Below are 6,000 nucleotides of genomic sequence, written 5' to 3' on the forward strand. Positions count from 1 at the left end.
CCTATGTCCACAGAGCGCCCTCCCTTCCGCTGCACTTACACCTGAACTTGTCTCCAGCACTGCGGACAGCCGGCTGGCACATTCTCTCGGAGAGGAAGGGCAGGACTTTTCTCCTGCGCCTCTGGCTACGCGTGCAGTCTATATATGGTGGGGCGGGGGGCGCAGAATTCTCTACTTTGGATTGGTGTGTTTGTTTTAAATCGGGGGAATGGTAGGGGGAGGCTTCACCAACTACACATACACACATACACATACACACACGCGCGCGCGCGCGCTCGCCCTGCCCTCCCGGCTCCCGGCCGGCTCTTCTGGGTTACAGCTCCCCCTTCCTTCCTGGAGCACCAGCTCGCCTTACTCGCTTAGTCCCCGGTTGCCACTGCCTTCGCCTCTGCCGCCGCCGCCGCTGCTGCCACTGCTGACGCTGGCGTTCGCGGCCCCGGGCTCCGCTGGGCGCCTTTCTTTCTCTTCCTCTCCCTTAGCCCCAGATTGATTGATGACCATCGGCGGCCAATGGCTCTGACACCGCGCCATCCTCGCTGAGGCATCATAGCCCCACACCCCCGACGTCAGTCTCCCGGGCGCGTTGGCATCCCCGAACCCTCAGAACGGAGCCCGCGCCCGGAGCCGCTGCCGTCGCCTCCCTGCTCTCCGCCCCGGAGCGGCCGGGCTGCTCCCTCGGAGCGGCTGAGAAAGGAAGGGAAGGAGCCAGCGAGCGTTGGAAGGGGGTGTGGAGGCCACGGATCCCACCCCCGCCCCTTTGGAAATCTTTTCTTTCACTTAAAGTTTTGTTTGTTTTTTCCATCCTGACCTGTTTGTGTTTGTTTGCAGCATCTCAAACCAACTAAACCTTTTCCATGACCCGAATTTGCACATAATTTGGGGTGTGTTGGGGAGGGGGAGGTAAATATGTATAAATTACCCCACTGGGGCATCCTTAATTTCTTTTCTTGCTGGTGGCTTATAAACCCCTCCCCAATCTCCAGGGGAAAAAATGCCCCCTTCACCTCCTAGGCCGCAAAACCCCGGAATTCAAAAGCTGTACAAAGATAACCCTGTTCCCTGTAAATAGCAAAGAAACTCCTGCCTCTCTCCAAAAGAAATCGGGCGGCAACGGTTACTTTTTCTCACCACTCGCCCCCTAGCCACCCAGCCCGAGTCACTGGCTCGCCCCGCTGGCTGCGATCGCGAAGACCCGAGGCAGCAGGGGAGAGCGAGATCGGGGCTCGGGGACAAGGTGAGAGAATGCCCCGCGCGAGAGCGACGCGCGCGCGGGCGGCCCCGGGGGCGGCTGTGGAGCGCAGCCCAAGCACAAAGCTGCGCGGCGCCTTCCCGGCCACCGCACCTCGCTCGGGCCGCCGCCGGCGCCCGGGGCTCAGGCCAACACAATGCACCCGGGCCTAGGCCGGGGCGGCTCGAACACACAACCCCAAGACTTTCTAGTAAACAGCTCGCCGTGCCCTCGTCCCCACCCCCATCGCAAACGCCTGGCTTTTGCCGCGGCCCCTCACCGACAACCTCTCCTCCCCTCCTAAGAAATCCCGGTGCAGGAGGGGGCGGGGGCGTGGGGACCCCGAGAGGTCGGGGGCCGAGGACTGGGGGGAGGGGAGAAGAGCAGAGGGGCAAGATGGGGAGTGGGAAGGAAGACAGCTCCTAAAAAAGAATTCGCTTTCTCCCCGGGGTAGAAAATAAGCCCTCCTCGGGTTCCGAATTGTCCGGGAAGCGCCGGCTCATGCGAATGTCAGGGGCACCGGGGCAGCCGCGGTCCGCAGCCTCCGAGCCCCCCGCACGCGCCTCTGACAAGGCACCTCTCACCCGGGCTCTGCTTTGTGTGTGCATTTTTTTCCCCTTCCTCTCGCGCTCGGCACCGGGCGCCCGGCTGCCTCCTCCCCCTCCCCCGCCCTCCGCCTCCCTTCCCGGGGCGGATTACCTTTCCCGGGCTGCGCTCCGGGTCCGGTAGATGCCTTCAGCGCCCGGCGAGCAGGCGATCCATCCCAGAGCTGCAGGAGCCGGCGGGAGGCGCGCGGGGGGGCGCGCTAGGGGCGCGCGGGGGCGGCGAGGGGCGCGGGCGGGCCAGAACCTTCGACCTCCCGGGTCCCGCCGCGGGCTGGGGCCGGGGGCCGGGGGGCGCGGCGCGAGAGGGAGGCGGGGGGGAGAAAGGACGGGAGCAGCCTCGATCTGGGGAGAGAGCGAACGAGGGGGCGAGAAGAGAGAGCGAGGGCGCGGCGAGCCGGAGGGAGCGGTGCAGTGACAGGGACTGCCACTGGGGTCAAAGGAGCAGAGCTCCAGGAAGCAGAGCGGCCGAGGCGCCGCTCCGTGCGCGCTCCCCTTCGGGACCCCGCGGCCTCGCGAGCCCCTCCTTCAGCCCCGGCCCACTCGAACCCCCGCCAGCACCCCGAGGACCCGGGGTTGCAGGAGGAGGAGGGAACTGAGGGCGAGGCCGGTAGCCTGCTGGTGCTCCCGGGTCAAGCAAGCGGCAGGAAGCTGAGCTGCAAGTTCATCATCATGAGTGTAATCAGCGTAAAAAAATGATAGGGGATCGGGGAGGGGGTGCTACGGAACCCCAGGACAAAAAAAAGAGTTTTCCCTCCAAATGGGAGTCTTTTGCTAAGAGAACACCCAGGCCTCCCACCAACCGACCTGCCAGGCGCTGTCTGGAGTCCTGGCACAGCTCCAGGACGCAGAGCTCACCGCTGGGGCAAGACGAGAGGCTTGGACACTGCGCTCAGTCCAAAGAAGACGACCTTGGGTCCCCTCCCATCTGCTGAGCTTAGGCTTTCCTGGGGGAGAGATATGCTCTCGGATTTTTTTCTCAAGCCTTTCAACTCGCCGAACCACACGTACATGCACACACCCCTTTCTGTGCAATGTTGTTCCTGAGACAGAAAAGGCCAATCCAACTGATAATTTTTTTTTTCACCTCCATGAATTAAGGCAGGTTCAGGATAGGGAGTTGAGGAGAGGCAGACTCGAATTGTTTTCATTTTTGTCTTTGGGGTACATATTCCCCAAAAGATAAGCCCTTCAAAAACATTTTATAAAGCAAAGTTCGTCCCCTTTTTTTTCTACTACTTTGCATAATGGGGGGAAATTAGTTTTCAGAATTGTATACAAACAACATAAGGAAAGGGAAAGCCGCCGACGCTAGAAGCAGGAGACTAGGAAGAGAAGGCTTTTAGAAAACTTGGTTGGCAAGGCTGTCTGTGAGAGATGAGGTGGCCCTGTGATGTTATGCCATTGTCAGAGCTGGAGGATTTGGACTGCGACCAGATCTAATTCCTTTCCAGGAGTCAGACTCCAAGATCTAGCCATTCTCCAAAGGAAAAAAAAAAATCCAATGGGTGTGTATGTGTGAGAGAGAAGTGTGCTAAGGATACTATGTGATAACTGAAGAGACATCCTGGCTGAAATTATATCCCCTAAAAATAAAAAGGAGCCATTTCAACCTGGTCTGTGGCCTCTGTGCTGAGACTAATTGGTTTCCAGGATCTGGGAAGGAAGGGAGAGAGGCTGGTAGGAACCCCTATAAAAAAAAGATCAAACGGAATTCACTTGAAAATATTTCCCTTTTACAATAGGCTTTCCTGGCACTTGAATTTTAAGTAACCTATCTCTTATGCCCTGGCTGAAATGAAGGGGGAAATGGTCTTGCTAATGTATTTATTTTGTTCTACACTATGCCCAGAGTGTCAGTACTTGTCAAATGTGCTGGGATCAAGGGAGAGTGACTACCCTTGCTGGGCACAAATCACAGCAAGCAGCAATGACATTAAAGAATGCCAAAGATGGGGTGGTGGTGCCATTCTTGTTGTTTTTGTTTTCTAACCCAGCAGCAAACACTGACTAGAATCATGTTTTTGAAGAAATGCTTAGTTTTGTTTTCCTTATTCCGTGAGTTAGCAGTATACACCTCTTATCTAAATGTTTTGAATCTTTCGACTGATTTGGGATGATTTAATCAGTCAAAAAAACAATTTAGTGCCAGCCAAATAACTTCTGTGGTTTTTCTATTTTTTTCTTTCATTTTTTTTAAAATAACTGGTAGTCACTCAAAACAGCCTAAATAGTTTGTACATGATTCTAACTCTATGTGCACACAGACAGGAAATAATAATGCCTTTTACTTTTAGTGGCACATTTTATAAGATATGTAATAATATAAAAAAAATCAAGTGAGTGATTCTTTACAAAGTTAATGAAAATTTGTATATTATTTTACTGACAGAAGAAAATTTGAGCAGAAAAAGAAGAAAAAGCTTAAAATTGTAACTTGTACTATAGGAAGAAGTCAGTCTCTATTGTGTCCATGCTGATCAATTATCCACTGAGAGAGGTAGTGACCAAGCTGTATTAGAGTTCTGAAATTTTATTTCCATTAGGCTATCAAAAGAAAGAAGCTGGAGAAATGTAAGTGAATTTCAATAGTAAATCAGTAACAAAAGGAATTCACCTTTCAAATAATTCTCATTACATAGATTTGAACATATTGCATTTTCTTAAATCGTATTCTCCACCAATATAGCGACCTACACTAAAAGCTTGTTTTAAAATGATTGGATGTGAACCATGTCTGTCCCCTGACATCAGCTTTGAAACACTGAGCCTCATTATACCAAATTTTAAATGCTAAGGGCTGGCACTTTCCTTTTTTTAAGATAAGTGAGCTTATAAGCTACATTTTTTGGTTATTGTTGGTAAATTAAATTTTTATTGTATATAATGGAAAAGAAAAGGATAAAAATCAAATGCCAAGTTTATGATTGCCTCTATACAAACATTACAATTTTTTTTCCTTAATGGAATGTAAATCTGGACCTTCCTCCATTGATTTCATAGAAGGAACTGGCAAATATGTTTCTTGATAGGCTGCTGCAATATCTTTTAAAATACCTTTTCAGAATGTAGTTTGGGAAGAAAATGAGAGAAAGGGACATGGGAGAACTTTAGGTGGAAGCTTGGAAAGTGACAGCTGCTTCCCTTGGAAGCTCAGTTCTTCACTGGAGTAGGCTTTTGTTCTTCCTTTAACAGGCTTTTCAGTATTTCAAGGCTACTTGTGTGTAACTTAAAAACTTGGTTCAATAGTGTGGTTGTTCTTCAGAAAAAAAAAATTCATTGAAACTATTACCATTTCATTGAAATTGTATACACTAATCTGAGAACAAACAGCAACTATTTTATGCCTCTTTTTTCTTTAAATTGTCTGTATTTTTATCATTCTCCAGCAAAGGCTAAGATATATATTATGAAAATTCAGAGTCTGTTAATAGAACTATTATTATGATGCAATCAGAAAATAATCTGAGCCACCAAACACCTTTATTTTATTCTAAATTCCTGCAGGTTTTGCATTTTTTTTTTATTTGTTTCAGATATTTTCATTGTAACCTCAAGTTGAAGAGCTATACTCTATTTTCCTTTGTGTCTTTTATTCTTATGTACAATAGAAATTGTACATGTTTAACGTTAAACAGTTGTATGGGAGTGCACGAGTGAATGAGACAACTACACAATGAAGGAAGACCCGTATGGGATAGGCAGGTGTGGAAGTGATGTTCTGAGACCAGTGTTGGGGTATAGGAGTTAAGGACTTGCCATGGAGTTGTTCAAATAGCACATTTAAAGGAGCTTGCTACTATCTTTAGGGAGATGAAATAATACATAAGACTGTTTCAGAAGTTGGTTTTCTCATCGAGAAACTGAAGATTGTTATTTTTAAAGGCAGCTACAGTAGAATGCAAAAAAAAAATCCTGAGTAAAATTTCTATTTTAAAATTTACTGGAAAATTGTAACAAGATATTGTTGCAGAAGAAACTTACGTGATTAACCTGATTTTTTTATCTTTGTTTGAAATTGTCAATATAAATATACAAATGTTTTTTGTCCTTTGTATTTAAAATGTCCTGTTGATTAATCAATAATGTTTCTGGCTGAGACAGATTGAGGAAGCACTAGAATTGATGAAGTTTCATTTCATTAAATAAATTGCATAGGCACTGTCTTAA

The 6,000-nt window shown here is 48.7% G+C and overlaps 1 protein-coding gene across 4 annotated transcripts in view; it reads right to left on the reverse strand.

The window, feature by feature from the left end:
* The window catches only part of MPPED2 (metallophosphoesterase domain containing 2), a 166,023-nt gene extending 163,280 nt beyond the window's left edge, over positions 1–2,743 (reverse strand). Inside the window, exon 1 of one of the 4 annotated variants that reach the window (XM_066251176.1) lies at positions 2,638–2,743. The gene's annotated coding sequence lies outside the window, so the exon portion shown is untranslated. Of the gene's footprint in view, positions 1–355; positions 695–1,812; positions 1,866–1,927; positions 2,399–2,637 lie in introns of those variants that run through there. The other 3 variants (XM_066251174.1, XM_066251177.1, XM_066251178.1) reach the window with 3 other exon arrangements.
* Between the last annotated feature and the right edge of the window lie 3,257 nt (positions 2,744–6,000).

Source organism: Saccopteryx bilineata, chromosome 1 (genome assembly GCF_036850765.1).
Source record: "Saccopteryx bilineata isolate mSacBil1 chromosome 1, mSacBil1_pri_phased_curated, whole genome shotgun sequence".
NCBI lineage: Eukaryota > Metazoa > Chordata > Mammalia > Chiroptera > Emballonuridae > Saccopteryx > Saccopteryx bilineata.